This window comes from Musca domestica, unplaced genomic scaffold (genome assembly GCF_030504385.1).
Source record: "Musca domestica strain aabys unplaced genomic scaffold, Musca_domestica.polishedcontigs.V.1.1 39, whole genome shotgun sequence".
In the NCBI taxonomy this organism is placed as follows: Eukaryota; Metazoa; Arthropoda; class Insecta; order Diptera; family Muscidae; genus Musca; species Musca domestica.
Window position 1 is genome coordinate 8,783,571 of NW_026712326.1, and position 22,459 is coordinate 8,806,029.

General features: G+C 33.7%; 1 protein-coding gene across 1 annotated transcript in view; it reads left to right on the plus strand.

The window, feature by feature from the left end:
• Nucleotides 1–2,494: 2,494 nt before the first annotated feature.
• The window catches only part of LOC101895731 (uncharacterized), a 134,832-nt gene continuing 114,867 nt past the window's right edge, over nucleotides 2,495–22,459 (plus strand). Inside the window, 1 exon segment of the mRNA XM_059126464.1 lies at nucleotides 2,495–4,441. The gene's annotated coding sequence lies outside the window, so the exon portion shown is untranslated.

Genomic DNA, 22,459 nt, shown 5'->3' on the forward strand with positions numbered 1-22,459 from the left:
TCACATATCTCATATAAAGTGAAAGAGGTAGTCGATATAGTTCATATTTATTTAGGTCCGATACGAAATGGACAATATTGGCCCATTCCTTCGGAACCTACTCCATAGAGGGTCTACAATTTGAATAATCATAACAGAAGTTCAAATATCTATAAATAATCGAACATTGGCTGAGAGTATACATCTATCGGATAAACCGATTGATACTTTTTAACTTGTTGATTTTATTTGATTATTCAAATTGTTCACCCTCTATGGAGTAGGTTCCAAAGGAACGGGTCATTATTGTCCATTTCGTATCGGATCCAAATAAATATGATATAAAAATTCCGACGTCCCAAATTTGAACTTTATTGTTTACTTCCTTCACTTTATATGCGATAAGTGGTACCATTTCCATGCTTCGTCTAATACAGATTGGTATGGGGAAATTACAAGAAAATCGAGCATATATATACAATTTTATGCGAAACCATAAATTCCAGGTTCATCTCAGGTTGCTGGTTGAGAGAAATATTTAGATATAGCAAGTTGTAAAGAACCGCTTGACTTGTTTCGCAAGTTATGACAAATAAAAATATTGAAAATTGTGACGCTTTATGGGTGAGGAACCAGAAGGGATTGGCAGATATACATTATCTTCACAACAGATCTTGTGTTTGCAAAATGTTTGTATGTGTGAAATTTGAAGAGAGTTGGATGCTTATTTCTCTTTCTTTGAGCGTTTTGTTTTTTTTTTTTGAGGGGGGGGGGGGGGGGTGTTACCAGAAGGAGTGTTCCGATCTCCACTATCTTTATAACTGATCTTGTGTTTGTGGAAATATTGAGATGTATCAAGTCTGAACAGGACCTTGGGATAATAAAAATATTGTGATGTTTGTAATTTGAATAGAACTGGATGCTTATTTCGGATATTATGATCGTTTTGGTTATTTAAAACTTTGACCCTTTGTGGGGGAGGTGCCACAAGGAATGGTCCGATCTCTATCATCTTTACAACAGATCTTGTGTTTATGGAAATATTGAGATGTGCCAAGTCTGAATGGAATCGTATATTCAACATTTTGACCTTTTGTGGAGCAGCAATCAAAAGGAGTGGACCGATATATTCCATCTTCACACCAGACCTTGGGTTAATAAAAATATTGTGATGTGTTTGATTTGAAGAGAATCACGCACTTACAACACATTTTATAAGAGTTATCATTATTCCAAATTTCGACCCTTTGTGTGGGAGGTACTTGATGGAGTGGACAGACATTGTCCATTTTCCCACCCGATCTAGCACTGATGCAAATATTGGGATTTGCAAAGTTGGAGCAACCTCGGATTATATTTTCTCTCTCTGTGCAGTATTTTTTTTTGAAAATTTCAACCTTTTTTTGGGGAGGTACCAGAAGGAGTGGACCGATGTTGCCCATTTCTGAACTCGATCTAAGTTTGATAATAATACTAAGATGTATCTAGTTTGGACCAAATCGGATACTCTCTTCAAAAGTTATCGTGCGCATCAGGCAGAATGTCCTGAAACGGATTTGTTTCAAAGAGACATAGGGTCTAAAATCGTTATTTCGCCTAGGTTCTCTAGCTAGGAATTGGGTTTTTCCATTTATTACTTTTTGCAACATTAAAGTACCAATACCCATGAAACCTACTTATTTCCGTCGCCTGCATGGAAGTTTACTAAAAAGTTCAAAATGCTACAACTTTTAGCACTTTTGTGCTCTTAAAGTACGAATTTCAAGAATTTCTGTCTCTTTTGCCCTCCGCACCAAGAATTAGTCAGTTAATCACCTAACTCCTCTGTATTGATGCAGTTAGATGTTATTAATTAATATCAGCCAAGAAAATAGTCTAAATAAATCAAAGATTACAGGTCTGGTGGTCCTCAATTTTTGCCAAATTATTCCTTTCTATTAATTAATGTTTAGTCCTTCAAAAAGTATTTCAACTATAGATCTTATGTACTCTCAAAAATTGTGCAAAATAACCACCATTTAAGAATTTCGACCAAGGGTCTTTATTAATATATTGTATTGCAATATAATAGTATGTTTACATGAGAGCTTTGTGTCGGGTAAACCTCCTTTACGAGGACTTACTAGACGTATACGTTTTTTCAAATTGTGTACTAAAACAATTATTGTTGCCCCCACTGTTTGCCACTAGCACAAATTGACATATAATTACTTTACAATTTAACGCCTTAAGGTAGGCAACACTTTTCACATGTGTGAAACAAAACGGATGTGAAATACCCAACGGAACTGTTCCATTGACACATTTAAGAGTAACAACGCCGCTCTCTTTTCCATGTCCCATTGTACCGTTATCAATAACAGTTACATTAACAGTGGCCCACCGTGTGTATTTTAGAGAGACAGAGCGAGAGAACGCTGCTTGCTACCAAAATGTAAGGCATATACAGCAAAAATCGATTGCTGTGTGTGCTGGCTAGTGTAGATGAAAAATACAAGTAGACCGAACCGAACGACCGAAGATGACCCACTTTTGGGGTTTTTTCGCATTCAACTAAAAGAATTTTTTTCTAATTGGAAAAAAGGAAAAACACACATAGAAGCAAATGTGACCAATTGAGAAAAAGTGAAAATTATTGTGTAAAATAATTCATTTGTATATTTAGTGAAGTCGTAGATGAAACAAAAAGAAAGTTTACAAGTTTAGAAAAAAAGTGATATACAAGTGTGAAAAAAGTAGAAACGAGAAAAAAACCGTAAAATATTTAAAGGAAATTTAGTCTACACACAGAAGATTTTAAGAAGAAAAAGTGCAAAATTCACAAAAAGCTCCATAAATGAGTGGTGTCTAGTTAGTTAATAGTTTTTTTTTCTTCGTTCCTCGTCACAATTGAGGTTTATGGCCCCACCATAACAGGAATATTGGCACACTTGCTTGGATGGATTTTTTTTCGTACGTTCGTTCGTTCGTTTGTCGGTTGGTTGGGTTCCCAATAAAATACGCGTGTGTGTATATGCCACAGTAGCTGCTGGTAAATGATTCAAGTATGGAACGGAAACGAGGCGGAGCAGCAGAACATTTATTGTAGTACGGATTTTGAAGGCGCTTGGTATACTGATTTTCGTTGGGAGACAGCAGAATGAACGAATTCCATTGATTACAAAAAAAGGAATGGTGTGTGAAAATCTGCAAATTCCAGAATGAAATCTTGAGAAAAGCTCCAAGCAGAACTCAAAAGTTTGCTAAACAATTTATAAGTGTCCAGTGAATGTGAAATAATATTCCACAGTCTCCACTCTCACTCTTTGCGGGTGTGTATATTGTTCTGTAGATAAATTAATAAAACAAAAGAAGCAGCAACAACAAAAATATATCCAAACAAATTTAAAGCAAACCTCCAATATCCAGTAGTTAGTAGTCCAAAACAAAGCTAAGAAATACAAAAAATAATTGCATTTATAGTATTAAATGTAACCTATAAAAAAGAATACAACAAAAAGAAGAGGAAGCAGCAGCATATTCATTAAAATTAAAATAAAAATATCTAGTGTAAAGCAAAATAATTAAGTTCGACAAAATCTCGCCTGTGTGTCTCAAGAGAAAGGAGTAATTTGTCAAAAATTTAAAAATGTCGTAAAACATAAGCTGAAAAAATTCATTTAGTTGTATTTTGAAAAGCATATCGATAAAAGTGTAAAAACTAAGAAGAAGAAGAAGAAGCAAAGCAGAGAAGAACAAATTCCTTCTCTAAAAGGAAAAAAGTATTACACCAACATTTCCACACAATCTCTTCTCCAAACGAAACCAAAAAATAAAAGAAACGGAACACCAATACACACACTCTCACAAATGCACCATTCCGTCTCCCACTTTCTCTCACACACACATTCACAGACACCAGCGAGAAAATCATTCTCTTTCCCATACACACCGAAACTTGGAAAAATATATGCAAACTCTTTGCCACACATGGTCTTGCTCATCACCATCCATTGACAGCAGCAGCAACGAGAAGAGAGTCAACAAGAACAACAACCACAACATGTCAACATGCTCGATTGTCGTCTGTCGTTTGTATTGGACACGCATACTCGTCTAGTGTTACGACGACGGCTGCTACTGTTATTGAAAACAACCTAAGACAGTGTTGCATTTCTTCGTGTGCTCACTTGTCCGTTCGTTCGCTCGCGTAGTCGTGTGCTTGCCTGTGTTTTTGCGTTCACAAATGTCGTTGACATTTTTTTGTCATTATTCAACACCACCGCGCATAACTAAACTACTGTCATCCAACGTCAAATGAACAAAAAAACAACACGAATTGTCAACAGTTCGAAAAAATAGAAAACAATAATAACAACCCCACAAGTTAAGCAAACCAAAACAACAACAATAAGAAAACAACAAAAGGAAGAAACATAACCAACAAACACGCAGCACGCTCTCTCCGACAATCGAGGGAACTGTAAGTAATAATTAAATAAGGATATGTTTGCTGTGTGATTTCTAATTGTTTTAAAATCTATTATGCTCCATTTACGCACTGTTGTTCTCTTTTGTGAGAAATATCTTAGAGAGAGTGTATTTATGTAGAAAAAGAGAGAAAGAAAACTCTTTGTGACAATGAAATATTGAGGACTTTTCGTCAGTATTACCACTTTTTGTTATTACGAGTGGAATCTTCATCCCCGAGAAATATCCTTAGGAATTATATTATTTGTAAAGTCATATTTGTTGCATTCCGGTTATGACAGAGTTCGTTACCATAATTTTTCTTCTATTGAAAGGCGAGTAACTACAGTAATAGCTACATTACTGTGACAGAAGAAAACTTCTGTATTTTTGCAGCATACTGGATTTAGTAGATTGGGTGGGATTAAATTGTCAATTCCATTTCATAAGCATCAAATAAATCCTTACAAAAGCTATTAACCCGGCAAACAGTTCTAATGTAAATATACTGTTATATGAAGGGCTCACAGCTATACCGAACTAAGTCATAAAAACATAATTCGAAGATATTTAGAGGTAAAGTGAATGCATTGCCATTAATTTCTGGAAGGAATATTTTAGTCTACCAAAAGAAAATGTGAAAGTCTATATTCAAAATTAACTAACGATATTAATTCAAAATAAAAATAATTTAAATATATTACTATAAAAAAATAAAAAAAATTTACTTTGGTTCATTATTACTCTGAATAAAATTTCAAGGTTTCACAGCTAAACCGAACCAAGTCAAAAAAAAAAAAAAAAAAAAAAAAAAAAAAACAAATAAAATAAAGTGTTCGTATGATTAAATATAGTTGACTTTAGCGATTAATTCTCCACTAATTTCGGAGTTTTATTTTAAGTCATGTCTTAGTTTGGCGGCTGGCAGCTGCGGGTGCTTCTATTGTAGTTGACAATCATTGTGATTTTTAGGTGTCCGTCCGTCTATCAGTCTGTGGAAATCATTCTAGCTCCGAACAAAATTAAGTAAATTGATAAAAATGTCTCCAATGTATTTTATGTATGCAGGAGTTTTGGTATTAAATATGGCCCATGTAGGTCCACGTCTTCGTATAGCCCCCATATAACGGTACCTCCCGATATGCAGTATTTTGATGATTTTAGCGACATTATTTTCCGGAACTATTTCATATTTAGTATTTGAAGTTCGTAATGAATACTACAGCCCATGACAGAAAATTGCCTGTGCAGGTCCACTTCTTCCTATAGACCCTAATATACGGCTACATTCGGTATTTTTAAGATTTTAACAGAATTTTTAATGGATTTTAGTTTTTTGAAAATTTAAAGTTATGCATTTGACAACATCTATATTTATAAATCCATCGTACATACAAATCAGAGATGGGAACCTTCTTTCTAGGCAGGGAAATTTGACAGAGTAAATTACACAAAATGCAGAGATAGATATGTTTATATGAAATGACTTTATCATTTATAGAAAACACTGATTTTTTTAACCGCTGAAAACTGAACGACAATAAACACGTGCTCACTAATAGTACTGCTTCTAAGTGAAACACACTGACTTGGTTAATTTTTGCTTTGAAAAAGTCGAAAATGACAGTCGTTGACTTAGGTTTTTTACCGTTATCTTTTGAACGAAATACTTATTGACATTGTGCTTTACAGAGTAAACAGAGTTTCCATATACGGGGACATTGGCACTAATTTCGGCATTTTTTATTTTTCGTGACTTGGTTCGGTATAGCAGTGAGCCCTCCATATAGATATTGACTCATGGTAGAAGAATACAGGTAGATGCATCAACGCTTAAGAACATTGATAAGACAGAAATTTTAAAATTGGTTCATTGTCTTAGCAACTGCGTCGATGCGACTACCTTGTATTCTTCTACCATGTATTTATATACGACAAATGAAAATACACCTAAGTCTGTTTTTACACGGTCTTTTTGTACACGGTTTTGATATAACACGGTTTGAAAATTGAATATTTTTAATTTATTTACACGATTTTATTCCATTTAGCACGATTTGAAATTTTATGTACTTAAATTTTTTTGTCAAATTTAATTTTTGCGAAGTATGTTCATATCACAAAAAAGTATTTATGAAAGAAAAAAGTCTGAAACCATCGATAGTTTGCGAACACTAGCTGTGAATTCCCCTTTACAAACAATTTTTACTGGTCAAAGCAAATGTGAATAGCACTATGTGCATACAATAAAATTTACTGGTCAGAGCAATTGAAACGTGTTAATATTTTGTGAACTGTTAATGCAATAAGACGTGTTTGGTAAAGAAAAAAATAAAAATTCTTGTTTTTCACTAATTTTAATAGGTTTTAGAGATTAGGAACAAATCACCCATTTTTGTATAAGATCAATGTCTTTTTTACACGGCTTCTTCTGGAACCAATCTACCGTGTAAAAACAGACTTAGGTGTATAGACAACGGCTACTCGACTTCGAAAACACTTTTCATATTTTTTTTTTAAGAATTTCAATTGATTATTACCGTTTTTTGATGTCATCACGTAATTTACATCTATCTTTTATTATGGAACAATTTCCCAAATCAAATAATTGTTCATAGCAATGGGTGACTTCAATATTCTCACTCATACCCTTGAAACGACATCTGCTGAACCGATTTTTCGAAGATAAAAGGTGAGAGTCTATAATTTAATTTGTCTACGCTTTATGATCGATCATAAGGGATCATATATAATTAAGCCTTTTTAAATGGTTTATGTCATCGTTCAAATGTATCAATGTTCAAATATATCAAAAAAATGAATGCGTTGAACTTTTAAATTGATGGCAATATCGAATCAAACCAATTAGTTATTAATAATACAATAATAATACAATACGAGTGCTTATTATTTAAAAAAATAATTTAAATGTTTAAATAAATAATTGATTTTCAACCACCTGATGATACTGGATAATTCTTAGCATGGTAGAAGAACACAGCTGCTGGGACAATGAACTGTCAAACCGATTTTCGAATTGAAAATATTGAATGAAAAATTATTAAAATTTCTAAAAATTGTTGAAAAAAATGCATATTATAACAACCTCCGAAAATTAAAAATCTACTTATTTTTGAAAATACATTTAAAAAATTTTGACATATCATTGTTCCCAAGCGTTAATGCATCTACCTTACCTTCTACCATGATTCTTAGTGAGAAATTTTTCCTAGTAAGAATTCATCAGTCTCAGTAACGAAACTGTTATAAGGGCACTTCTCGCTTGCTCTCACTGGATTTTGGGTTAGCGAATAACATTTTGTAATAATTGGTTCAATTTTTGTTGATAATCGTATCCAACTATTATGTTTCCGTTGTCCATAAGAGATAAATTCAGGACTTTGAACTTTGTCGCTATAATAGATATGTCGATATAAACGATATTGTTATAGCGAGTTGATGCAGTAGAAATTGCTTATAAAGAAATTATTAAAGTAGAAATAATAAGTCTGTGCTTCCTAATTCTGAATATTCCGAAGTTCAGCATATATAATTAAAAAAATATATTTATAAAAAAATGGAAATTTCGGTTAGTTGCTGAGTTTGCACTCTAACATATAAATCATTTAAAAGTTAACTGTATGACATTTTGTAAAAATTTCCTCATTGAAAGAATATTCTCAAAAATGGAAGGGAATTTGGTTGAAAAAACTTAAAAGCAAGTGGGAATCTCGCTCTTCCTATGTGTTTAAATTCGATTTTGATTTACTTATCTAAATTGTCAATATAGGTCAACTTTATGATATAGATAAGAAAAATCTATTCTTATGGACAATTAAGCTGGGAATACATGAAGCGCTTATTTGGCTGGCTTAAGTCATCGGCTGGCTTCTTCGTAGAGGAACAAAGGAGTTTTAGGTTGACATAGTTCGATTTTGATCCTAGGCTCCTTTGTTCCTTTCCGAAGAAGCCAGCCGATGACTTAAGTCAGCCAAATATGACCTTTATGTATTTCCACCCTTAGCATTTCTCCGATACGCTCAGCCATCGATCTCGTAGTCGAGGTAATTTAGTTTTAAGAAAATTGTAAATTCGGAACCGTCGCAATTTTTGAACGACATTCTAAAACATTAGTGAAAAAAAATTAATCTATCCCGATCCAAATGACATTCATGTATATTTTAAGCTCAGAATGGTTAGTTTTTTCCAGAGTCTCCTAGTTATTCTCTGCACGGAATCACAGTAACTCCTTATTGTCTGTATGAATTAGATATTCTTTATTCTACATTCACAATCAAATCTAACTTTGATTTTTCAGGAGACGTGTCAAGTTTATAGCCCTATCGAAATGAAATTTTGAACAAATCTTTTGTTTGGCCCAAAGACGAGCTCTATGGAAATTTATGATAATCGGCAAAAATGTAAATATATCTTCTTAAGATTTACTTTTTATTGTGCAAATAGGATGAACTTTGCCACATTCGGCCAAATTGAACCTAGAAAGAAGTATGTCGAATTTGGTGGAAATAGCTTTCATATATATTGTTCATTCGATTTGTTTTTTTTTGCCCACCACAGATGTAATATGCAGTCCGTAACAACGATGTTCAGGGAAATATATCAAATACAGCTCATAAATACCATTGTCAAATTTTATCGAGATCGCTCTAGATTTGGATATGGCTCCCATATATATCCTTCGTATTTAAACGTATTCTTTTGGGTTTTTATAAAAACTTTAAAAACTCTCGCCCATTTCCGAAAAGCTTTGATATGTGAGGGTTTCCATAACCATTATTTTGTTAATTTTTTTTATTCAATTTCATTAGGAGTTATGCTGATTATGGCAACCCCAATAAATTCAAAATTTATCACAAAATTGTAAAATAAAAAAATTGAAAAATCTCAAAAAACTTTTAAAGAATATGGTCCTGCAAGATCGGCTAACAAACAGTTGATATGTAAAAATAGTTCATAAATAGATTCCACGTCATACACATACAATTTTGGCGAAATTCTGTAACAAACAGCCAATTTCTGTCCAAAACTATGGGCCTCATTCTTTGGTTTTTTCTGACATTTTCGTTTGTATTTTTTTGTTACAAAAACCCAAAATTCAGGGGGAAAAGCTTTATTGTGTTTGCCACTCAAAGAAAATCCCCCAAAATATTCTTTCTTTCGCCGAAATTCTAAACGAAAGGAAAAATACTATTTCAAAAACAGGCTGTTAAAATAGTTTATCTATCGCCAAGTGATTGTTTTTATAAAAATAATTAAATACTATATTTTATAGAAATCTAATAATTTATTTGATCAAAATTGTCGGTCTCAAGACCGGATTTAGAAAAGTCAACTTTACTTTTTTCGTTCTCTTTTCTACTTGTCTCTTGCTTATATATAAGGCAATTCAACAATTTTCTTTTTCATCATTGCCTTTTCTGTCATTTGTAATTATACTTTTGTATAAAAATAAAAACACAAATATTTTGCCAAAAAAGTTTGCCAGTACGATTTTCCCCATTTCCATTGCCTCTACCTTTCCTTCCTACAAAGAAATGCCGCCAGAAAACTTACCTAATATAAAATCGCACCAATTTTCTCAGCAGACCCCGGACCGATTTTAATTAAATGAAAATTACAGGAATTCTGTAGCTTGTTCAACAAAGTATTAACGCTTTTTCAAAAGTTACAAAATTTTAATAAAAAAAGGAAAAAACTCAGAACCCTAATATTAAAATTTCAGCATATAGTATTGACATCAAAACATTTATTATTTTAATTTATTCGTATTACAAAAAGTAAAAAAAAACCGAACTGCAAGCAAAGACAAGGAAGAGAAATCAGTTTCGAAGAAATTGAAAGCGGCGAGTTGGGTATGAATTTTCAGATTATCGTCAAATCAAATGCAAAGCCTTTCTTTAATATTTATATTTATTCAAATCCTGTAGCGATTTATGTGTGACGTATATCCAGTCCGTACCGTCAAACGATAGGACTTCGTTTATATACATATTTTCACATCCTGAAGTTCTAAAATGTCCCCATCCGTTTTGACAATTCGAGATAATACCGAACATTGGGACGAAAGTCTCAAAATCTGATATTATACCTATTGTTTGGATGCAAATATTTTAGCAATTGCGAATCCTTTATGCCCCATTGCATTAAGTTTTATTGAACTGTGCGGCCAGGGCCGTCAAAAATTCACACATCAGGCGGGACTGTATATGAGATACGAAACATAACAATGACCTATACTATCAGCAAGAATCCAAAATAGTATTTTCACCGTTATATGAAATGTGTTTCCAAATCCATAAGACATTTGCAAGTATGTAAGTATGTTTCTTAATACCCAAAATTGCGGCAGATTAGATTGTATTATTTGATTTCAACAGAAATACTAATATTATGTCATAATTAAGAATATATCCTTTATTGGGTCTAAAATTAGTATTTCGGAAAGATACAAACATAATGATTTCATTTAATTTATAAAATTCAAAACTAGATAATCTTAGTAAGAGTTGTGAAGCTCCCCAGATTCAGCCAATACAATATATTTTGGACGCGTTATAAAATTATTTAAATCCCCAAAATAACAACCATTGTTATGGTAACCCTAAATTGCAAAAACATACATGTGCTCTTTGCCAGTAGCAAATAAAACAAAGAGAACATATTCCACTTGTTTCGAACCAATTCATGCATTTTTGTTAAAGAAAACTCACATACATGCAAACACAATCCCACTATGTCACTTTGACTTCCTCCCCCTGAGATATGCAATGGTTTTTGTATCAGTTACCCCAATTCTCAGTGACGTTATGTGTTTTGTTTCTTTCTTTCATTTTTTGGTTGGGGCATGAGAGATAACTGTCGTTTCATTCTCTGTATCACTTTATCCCTCTCTCATACTCAATGCTCTTGTTCTCTCCGTAATGTGAGTGCGTTAATGCCGTTGTGTGTTTTGTGGCCATTAAATGGGGGGTTAAATGTTGGTCCTATGTGCGTGTCATACATTTCATTTTGGCCCTTGCAATAACTTCTTCACGACGTATGTGAAACAACGACACGACAAAAGCAAAACGGATGATGAAAATTAAAAGGAAAAACATAATCAAACTATTTGGCCTACATCGCAAACGACAGAGTGCGTAATGATTGGTTCAATAGCTTATCAATGATATTGTTATTGCATAAATAACAACAACAACACAAATTTCATACATAAATTTTAGACACGCGACTATTAAGCTAAGTGGAAATGTCAAACGTGGAAAGTGCTGCTGATAGTAACAGTGTTTCTAATGGGGGTCAAAAGGGGTGCAGGAGCGATCAGAGTATAACAATTTCTTGTAATTAAATGCCAGAGGTCTCTCCCCTCCTTTGGAGAATACAAAAAAACTGGGTTTGCATTACATTACAGCATTGTTTTTAGCCAGGAAAAAACGATAGACACAAAGAGAACACAAAACCCAGAGAGTGAGAGAGGGAGTGAAAGGAAGGGAGAGGTGACAACACAAAAATAACCTGCCCATAGACAAGCCGTCCATAAGGTTTTTGAACCTTGCTAATGGCTACAAAATAACCTGAGTCCTACATTTCGTTTTTGCTGCCTTGCCAAAACAGAACAGACCGTCACGCATTAGTAGGCCAAATTGGTTGCCGTTTTGGTAAATTAGTTGTGGTCCTTTTATTGCTGGCCCAATGATGGTTTTGTTTGTTTGCATAAAAAGTACAAATAATGCAGAATGGGGTTTTCTTTTACTGTTGTTTACTTTTCATGCATTTTTTTGGGTGAATGTAAATTCCATGGCAGCTGATGAATTCCTGTGAATTTTAGAAATGCAGATAAATTACTGCACATACTTTTTTTGAGGGGAAGGGGGGAATAAATGCAGTAATAGGGCATATTTAATATTTTAATTTGAATGGGAGTGGAGTACTTCCTAGTAGAGTACAAAAAACGAAATATAATACGTTATAAATATTTAAAAATGTATGAATATATTCGCTGCTATTTTATCGACGGCTGGGAGAGAAAAACATTTTCAAAACAATTGATTTCTGCAAATTAATTAATAATACGAAAAAATACCCTCATAGTTGAAAATATCTTAAAAGATTAAATTATTCAACTTATTGTTCATTTGAATAGTCACGAAGTTTCAAGCGTAATGTGACTTGCAGTTGATTTAAAATTGGTATGGGCTGAACATAATATTTTTGTGGCATAGATCGAGAAACAATTGGAACAGGATTATATTTCGTATTTCGTTATCAATAAGAAAGAGTTGCGAAGGTTTTATTTATTGGCATACAAAATTGCCTATTTTGGGGATTGCCTTTGTAAAATATCAGAAATAAACAGCCTCATTTAATTTTATATGTTCGGTCTTTCGTTTCATCTGTGTCGTATGATTATTGGTAAATAACATTACTGTTCATACGTTATATTAAAGTGCAATTGTGTTCAGTACTTTTTCACCTCGGGAGAATATGTTGAGTCAAAAATTGGTGTATAGAGATTTCCGAACAAAGTTGATATAGTGTTGTGTAGTTCACAAATGATCTGGTTCGGTAGAACAAATCACTAAAAAAATCAACCGACCTAGGTTAAACAAAATCCAAATGTTTACACCCTCCCCCAAACTATGGAGGGTATATGTTTAATCCAATCAGGAATAACCATTCCGAATAAACAAAAAATAAAAAAATAATAATAAAAATAAAAAAATCTTAGAAAATAGATCCAAGGAGAAGAAAGAGTAGGCATCACAAATGCTCTCAAAATTGTATAGAAAAATCTCACTTGCAAGGCTTAAGGAAGTTTGTAAATAAATTGAAATATTTCTAATAAAAATCTACCGGAATATATACAGTTAGCAATATTATTGGTTTTTATATCAATTCTCACAAATGAAACTAGAAATTTACTAAAATTCTTATATAATTTCTGATCAAAGTAATTAAAAATTCAGCCACTTTTGAAGTTTTTATCGAACAATTTTAAAGCATAACAATTTGAAATACATCTAAAAGGGGTTTCAAATGTGAAAAAGAATAATCTATACCACATTTTCAATTAGTTATAAACAATACTTAATACAATACTACCAAACAAATACTTAAACAAGTAAGCAAAGGCTACAGTCGAGCGGGGCCGACCGTTAAATACCCTACAACACTATAATAAACGATACAGTTTATATAGGCGAGATACTCGAGAGAATTCCACAAGATATTGTGAGAAATAATAAAAGATAACCATTAGGTTTCGTTCTCTAATTTTCGAATAATAGCAACTTAAACTAATTTGCTCATTTCCAATTTATTGGTAGATGTTGCACTTAAATGGTCTTCCTAGATCTGGAACAAATATTTCCCAAAGACCTATAATATCTCAGAAGTGGCAAAAGATTAACATTTATTATTGATTTCTGACTGAAACGCATATATATGAGACATTTGACTATATTCTTCAATGAAATCAGCGTTAACGAAATAGTCAGAAGTGCGTCTTTCCTGTGTTTGTGAATTCTCCAAAAAGTCACTGGAATGGACATTTTCGTATTTTGTCTACAAAAGTTGGCAAACTCCTTCACACATTGAATATTTTTGGATGGCCATTCAAAACTGCTTGGCTTTTGCAATGTCCGGTAACCCCCATTCAAATGTGCGTGAGGATCGGGCGATAATTACGACCTCCTGCCAATTTTGCAGTTTTTTGGTCCATTTCAACCCCTAAATATATGGCGATCATCTCCGAAAAGAGTAGGCTTCTATTCTGACCCTCATCTTATCCCCATCCAAAATTTCGTAAGAATCGGGCCATAAATGCGATCTGTATATGATATCCTGATATCCTAACTACCTAGTTTTGTTAGCTGTAGAAATATTACCAAATGTTTAATTCAAAATGAAAATATGCCAAAAATATGACAAAATGGAAAAAATATGAGAAAATGTTACAAAATCAATATTTTCATCTTTAGAGAGATGTTTGTATGCGTTTTTTAGACGTTTTTTCTTTCCTGCCAAGAGGCCATTCTGAATTAATGAGAACTGTCGAAATCAGTTCAGCCGTTCTCGACATATATGAGATCTTTCAAGCATATTTTCTTTAATAGACATATATATCGCATATATTTGCTATATATTAGATTTTTTGGATGTTAACATCAATGTAAAGATCAGAAGTAACCTTGTCATGGCTTTGTGATTTCACCGGGATTTAAAATATTCGCGGTTTAATGAAAAATTGTGAATTTTTTCAACAAAAAAGATATGGTCTATTTTACCCGCTAAATATTATCCGATGACCACCCAAATTGGTAGGCTTCTTCCCCGCCCTAAACTCTAGCTACATGCGAAATTCCGCGTTGATTGGTCTATAATTGCGACCTGTATAGCTACTGCAAAATCCGACATTTTTTCTGTATTTGGTCCATTTCAACCCCTAAACATTTGGCGATCATCTCCAAAAGAAATATGGCTCTATTCTGACCCTAGCCCCACCTCCATTCTAAATTTCGTGAAGATCGGGCCATAATTGCGACCTGTAGAGTGATTACAAATTAACATGGACAGACGGACGGACGGACATACATAGCTAGATCGACTCAGCTCGGCGAGATAGGAAGATCCATATATTCTTTCCTATGTGGGAAATCAATATTTCGTGGTGTTACATAATTTTTGGCCCAATCAAACTTATAATACCCCCAACACATAGTGTTGTAGGGTATAAATATATAACTCGAATGTTGGACCTCGGCATTTGTAACCATATTTTTAAAAGAGTTACTGTTAAAATAGTGGAGGGTATTAAATTGCCTACTCTTTTTGGTCACTCCACCATAAATGTTCTAATTTTTCGCAAAAAAATAAATACGTAAATACTAAAAACAAGTTAAAAAGAATCAAACCGACTGGTTCTGATTCCGATGTTCGATTATTTAAATATATTTTGACTTCTGTTATGATTATTCAAATTGACGAGATTGTCCGGAATAAATGGTCGGATCTCTACCATCTTTATAACAGATCTTGTGTTGTTGGAAATATTCAGATGTATCAAGTCTGAATGGAATCGGATGTTAATTTCGCGTTTTATGAGCTTCATGAATATTCAAAATTTTGACCTTTTTTTCCACATTTTGACTATTTGTGGTGGAGGTACCAGAAGGTTTGGACCGATGTTGTCCATCACCGAACTCGATCCAAGTTTGATAATAATATTGCACCAAGTTTCGATCAAATCGTATACTCCTTTCGGACTGGTATTGCATTTCAAAAACATATATCCGTCGTCATTATAAAGTGACATCCTCTTTGGCAGTTCTATAATTGTCTGCCATTCCATTTATTGTTGTTCTAGCACCTCGTATTTGCTGCGCTGAAGAAGCTCAGAATTTTTAATCAACTCCAAGTTAAAAAGGAGGAGATAAGTAGTTGGCAGGGAAATTTGAACTTAATATGTGTGTTATAAGATATCAACAAGGATACCCTATTAGCCCCCCTTTCTTGTTCGGTACTTTCGCAAAGCGTTGTAACCATTTTCTAATATATAAAAAATCTTGTCTTTGTATCTTGGAAAGCAGCGAGTTTTTATACCCTCCACCACTCTATGGAGGGTATATTAACATTGTCATTCCGTTTGTAACTCCTCGAAATATTCATGAAAGACTATACAAAGTATATATATTCTGGATAAGCGTAAAATTCTTATACGAGTAGCCGATGTCTGTCTGTATGTATTTTGCCAATAGGCAGGATAAGTTCGAACATGGACCATGTGGGTCCCCGTTTTCGTATAGCCCCCATATAACGGTACCAACCGATATTCAGTAGGTTGAGGATTTTAGGGACATTATTCCCCAAAATTGTTTCAAATTTCAAAGTTCGTAATGGGTACTACAGCCTATGCCTAAAAATGTATGTAGGGCTACGTCTTCGTATAGCCCCCATATAACGGTACCTTCCTTTATTCGGTATTTTAATGATTTTAGCGACATCATTCACCCGAATTGTTTCAAATTTCAAATTGTATTTGAAGATCTTAATGGGTTCTACAGCCTATTATTTATGAAGGTCCACGTCGTATAGCCTCCGTATAAGGATCATCATTTAAACGGCATTTTTCGGGATTTTTTGAAAAATTTCAAGTTCCGTCCAACAGGGGAGGGCATTAAAAGTCCGGCCCGCCGTACTTAGCTGATTTTTTACTTGTTATCTTTCGATTCATAAAATGCTGGGACACCGGGCGTAGCATATAAACAAATTTGTCGAAAAATAATATAGGGTCCTTGGTGTCGTATGACTTTTGTCAATACTCATACACTCTACTGGTTTATGTTAATTTAATACACATTTAATTTAATAAAACTTAAGATTTAAGCTGATAAATTGATAAAGAAGGCTTAGGCGGCCCATAAAAGATGATAACAAACCAACTGTGACCCAGCCTAATCAAATGTAAATTACCATCTGTGGTGGCCAACTTTAAAATACTGACATTAAGAAAACAAATTTTAAGTTTTCTACTTAAAATTCAAAGTCCTTGTTTTTTGTTTTTTTGAATGTGATATGACATGGAGCGAAATAAAAATATATGCCACTTACTGACGTCGTTGATGTAGTTTTCTGCTTTGCCACCCAGACGATAAGTGGTGCCGCATTATGCTGGTGGCGAGTGCGTGCACAGGCTTGTGCGTTAAACAAATTCAGATGAATATCCAAGTAGTGGGCGTTCTGTCTACCTATTTTGCTTTTTTGTAAAGAATATTTGAACAGGTCCTGTTCATGTCGAGTGGGTTTTTTTCTCTATATATTTATAAAAAATTGAGTCTCTATGTATAAATTTCAAATAATTTATGCACAGAATGGAAAAAAAATCGAAATATTTTTTTACTCATTTACCAGTTTTTTTTCTCCTTCTTCTTTGCGGTGGTAGTGATGGTGACGTTAAAAATTCCTCTTGGTTCTGGTTGTTCCCCTCAGTTCTGGTTTCTTTCCTTCTTTTTTTTGGGGTTTTTATTAACACCATAAATTCATATTTCGCAAGGCTGTTTATATTTATATAACCGTGTAATGCCATTTTTGTACAAAGCATGTTTTTCCTCCTTGACTTTCTTCTTTCGTACCATTCGCAATTTTTCCCTCTTCGTTTTTTGTTGTTGCGTTTGAGTTTTAGCTAAAAATGTGTTTCAATGCGAGACATTTGGAGGCCTTGGTGACTCTTGGAAGTTTGATGAGTGAGTGAGTGTGTGTGTGTGTGTGAGCTTGGGTTATGGAATATGTTTGGAGAGGACATAGAAAATATGTGTGTATGAATGTGTGTGTGTTTGATATATTATGTCCCCGTTACGTGTCCAAAATGCATCATGCAAAGCTAAACGAAAACGAAAGTATTTTTAGTAATACCCCGAAACCGAAAAAACACAAAACTAACTTCCCACATTATTGAACACCCGGTCACATATTGATGTGTATTAGAAGGGAGTGAAGACTTAGATTGAAAAATGATAATTTATCATGTAAAAAAAAAGCAAATAATTTTGCAATTGCAAGTTTCAGATCATTGGGAGATACCCTTTGATTTCTTTACCTATGGATAGATTTCTTGTATCTTAAGTTGGCGAAAAATGGTCCACCAAACCTGGCAGTAGGGTCACATCAGCAATTCCATATATTCCTTTTAATAACGTCTGGTTGACCAAAAACTTTTCGTGAAAACTTTTCCTTCCCAATTTTCAAATGGGGAGATAATGACAGGAGTTTTTATGGTCGGAAATGTGAAAAAAATCGTCATTATAAGTCCTCGATATCACGAATATTGCTTTAGAAATTGTTTCTAAACTAATCTTAAATAGTCCACAAGTGTAGAGCTAGGCAACAGCTACTGATATACTCTCAAACAAGTAAAAAAACTGTAAGTTTGGGCCGAACTATGAATGCACTCCACGAATTTAACAATTCTCAAAAACAATAAAATCCACTAAAAATTCTGTTAAAATCTTTTAAATACCGAATTTAGCTATTATATTAGGGTCTATACGACAACATGGACCTGCAGAGGTAACTTTTGTCATAAGCCATTACGATACTCAAATGCGAAACTTAAAAAAAATCGGTGAATAATATAGCTAAAATCATCAAAATACCGAATATAGGAGGTACCGTTATATGGGGGCTATACGAAGACGTGGACCTGCATAGACAATTTTCTGTATTAGGCTGTACTATCCATTACGAACTTCAAATATCAAATTTGAATCAATTCCGGTGAATAATGTCTCTAAAATCATCAAAATACCGAGTATGGGGATGTACTATTATATGGGGGCTATACGAAGACTTGCATACACAATCTCCTGTCATAGGCTGTAGCATCCACTACGAACATCAAATACCAAATTTGAAACAATTCCGGTGAATAATGTCGCTAAAATCAACAAAATACCGAATATCGGGAGGTGTCGTTATATGGGGGCCATTCCAAAACGTGGACCTGCATGACCCATTTCCAATACCATAAGTCCTGCAGACATAGTATACATTTGAGTAAAATTTTATCAATCTACTTTATTTCGTTCGGAAATGAGTGATTTCCACAGACGGATAGACTGACGGACATTCGACAGAATTTTATGCTGATCAAGAATATACATACTTTGTGGGGTCTTAAATGTATATTTCGAGGTGTTACAAACGGAATGACAAACTTAACATACGCTCCATACTATATTTTTGTACCCTCAGCCATATGGTATATATTATTTGATACTGCCAAAACGCGCATCATCGAAATAACGGTACATCTCAATATTTCCATTCACACATAAAACGCGAAATGAATATCCGATTCCATTCAGACTTGGCACATCTCAATATTTCTATTAATACAAGATCTGCTGTAAAGATCGACCCTTTTCTTCTGGTACCTCCCCCACACAGGGTTTAAGATTTTGAAAACCAAAACTCTCAATGAAAGCGAAATAAGCATCCAACTTTCTTCAAATTTTACACATCCAAACATTTTTTCTAACAAAAGATCTGTTGTGAAGATGGTACCTCACCCACGAAGAGTCACAATTTTTATACCCTACAACATTATGTATTGGGGGTATTATAAGTTTGATTGGGCCAACAATTATGTAACACCTCGAAATATTGGTTTCCCACATAGGAAAGTATATATGGATCTTCCTATCTCGCCGAGCTGTTCATGTTAATTTGTAATCACTCTACAGGTCGCAATTATGGTCCGATCTTCACGAAATTTATAATGGAGGTGGGGTTAAAGTCAGAATAGAACCCTATCTCTTTTGGAGACGATCGCACAATATTTAGGGGTCGAAATGGACCAAAAACTGAAAAAAATCCTGATTTTGCAGTTGCTCTGCAGGTCGCAATTATGGACCAATCGACTCGGAAATTAGCATGGGGCTAAAGCTTCGGGCTTGATGATCATCGGGTAATATTTAGTGGGTGAAAAAGACTATAAGATTTGTGTTAAATAAAAGTCAAATTTCCATTAAACCGCGAACATTTTTAGTCCCGGCGAAATCATAAATAGACGAACAGGTCAATTCTGACATTTACGTAGATGCCGATAGTAAATATAACGGATATATATAGCGAAATATATACAATCTGTATATACAAAGGAAAGGAATGTTAGATGGAATGCTTATATCTCAAGAATGGCTGGACCGATTTTGACAAATTTCGTCAATTAAGAATGCCCTCTTGACATAAAAGTATAAAATCTAAAAAAAAATCGCATAATAATAAGTCAAAAATGATGTTAATATAGATTTTGTAGTATTTTGTTACATTTTTTTATTTTTTCATATTTTTTATCGCATGCGATTTTTTAATTTGACCTATAATATTAAGGTGTACATTTTGTAATATTTTTCCACTTTACAACACAGGTTTGGGATATTATATACAGATTGCAATTATTGTCCAATATCGTTGACGAATATAGCCAAATATCGTAGACAAGAAGATCGTATAGAAGAGCCTAAATTTGGAGATACAGAAGGGTGTCTTACTTTTGGAGATGATCGCAAAATACGACGGAGTGCGTAAATATTGGGCAAATGTCCCTGGTCAAAATGCTAAGGGTAATATCTGGGCAGTGCTCCGTCACATAATTTCATATTGTAGTGTTTTAGGGTATCACATGTTTCAACATTTTCTATAAATCGATATATTCCAAACGTGGCACGTTACATTATTTATATCATATTTATTTAAGTTCGATACTAAATGGGCAATATTGGTCCCTTTCTTCGGAATCTATTCCAAAGAGAATCAGCAATTTGAATAATCATAACAGAGTTCAACATTTATTTAAGTACGAACATTGGCTGAGGTTATACATCTGTCGGCAAAACCGACTGATACTTTTTAAATTTCTTATTTTAGTCTTCAATACAAAATCGGAAATATTCTAATATATTTCAAAATCATATCAAACTTATTCTATTCTAACTCATTTCCTCTCCACTCTAATATTCTCCCATATCCACATCTCAAACCAACCCCTTACCAATACATCCATATCGAATGTTAGGGTATGTTTAAAATATCGGTCATATGGCTAATACCATACAATAAAATTCGTGTTTAAACCAAAATCCAAAGAAGAAAAAACGAAAAGAACTAAAGACGTCAGTTGTGAAGTTAGTTTCTCAAATGTTGTCACGTATTTTTCTGTGTCATATTGATGCTCTCTCCCCCCCCCCCCAATTTTTTCAGAATCAATATCGAATGTCATATTGGAACAGATGTGACTTTAAAGGTTTTTATTTCGAAGTGCGATATGTGAGAAAGTTGCTAAAAAAACTTGATTTACTATTTTCGATTGCACGCTATATTTAGTGTAATATTAGGAAAATTCCATTGCAGAAGGGTTAGTTATTGAATATTTAAATGAAAAAAGTTTATTTATACACACGAATATAATGAGCTTTAGTAATGCAACCGCAATGTTATTTTTAATTATTAATGGAAACCGGTGATGTGTATTATGGTCGTGGGAATTAAGCCTTGATTATTTGGAAGACATTGCCATAGGCCTTTGTGTCAGCAACTCAAAGGTTGCACACATCTAAGACAAATCTATTAAAACAGCCATGTTGTAGCTTTTTGATTACCCTGAGAAAAACATGTGCAACTCAATGTTCACTTTGGCAACGTTTTCCATAATGTGGAAAATGATCTGCTCGAAGTTTTAGTGAACCACTCTCAGCGAAACTGTATTGATGAAATACTGAGCAATGAATTATTATTTTTAAAATGATTGTTGTCGTACAAAACTCTGTTACCAGAGAATATAGGACACAAAAATGGGGCACATGCTGACGATATCGTACTGATGGTTAAAGGAACATTCATTTATCTAAAATTATGCAGTACGCACATACAAAGCTGTCGCGAAGGGCCTGATACATACGACACAAGGAGATTCGGGTTTCTCCTGTTCAACTTTCGATATCTTTGATAGGGACGAACTTTACTCTCCATAAAGAAAATATATTCGTGATCGCCATAAAATAACTTAGTCCATTTAACGATGTCTGTCCGTTTATCTACATCAAGATAGAGGCTACAAATTCTATGAATAAAATTTGCCACAGACACAGCAAATTCTTAGTTGTTTGGTATTGAAAATAAACTATATTGGTCCACATTTATGTAGAAGCCATCCTGATTTCTAGATAGATTTAAATTTAGAATTGAGTTAGAATTCGACCTTCAACAAGGTTCACCATATGGTCGGGTGAAAAAAGGTGCTCTGGAAGGACCTCTGGAACACATTTAATTCAGTTTAATTTAATTAATTATTTATTTTCTTGAACGTTACAAACACGAATCTTCAACCCCAAACTACAACTGAACTCCAAACTACAACTGTGATGTGATCAATGTTTGGAATAAATTTTTGCACATCTTAAATTAAAGATTATGTTAAAAGGAGACAAATACAATAAATAACTAACCTAAGTTCGGT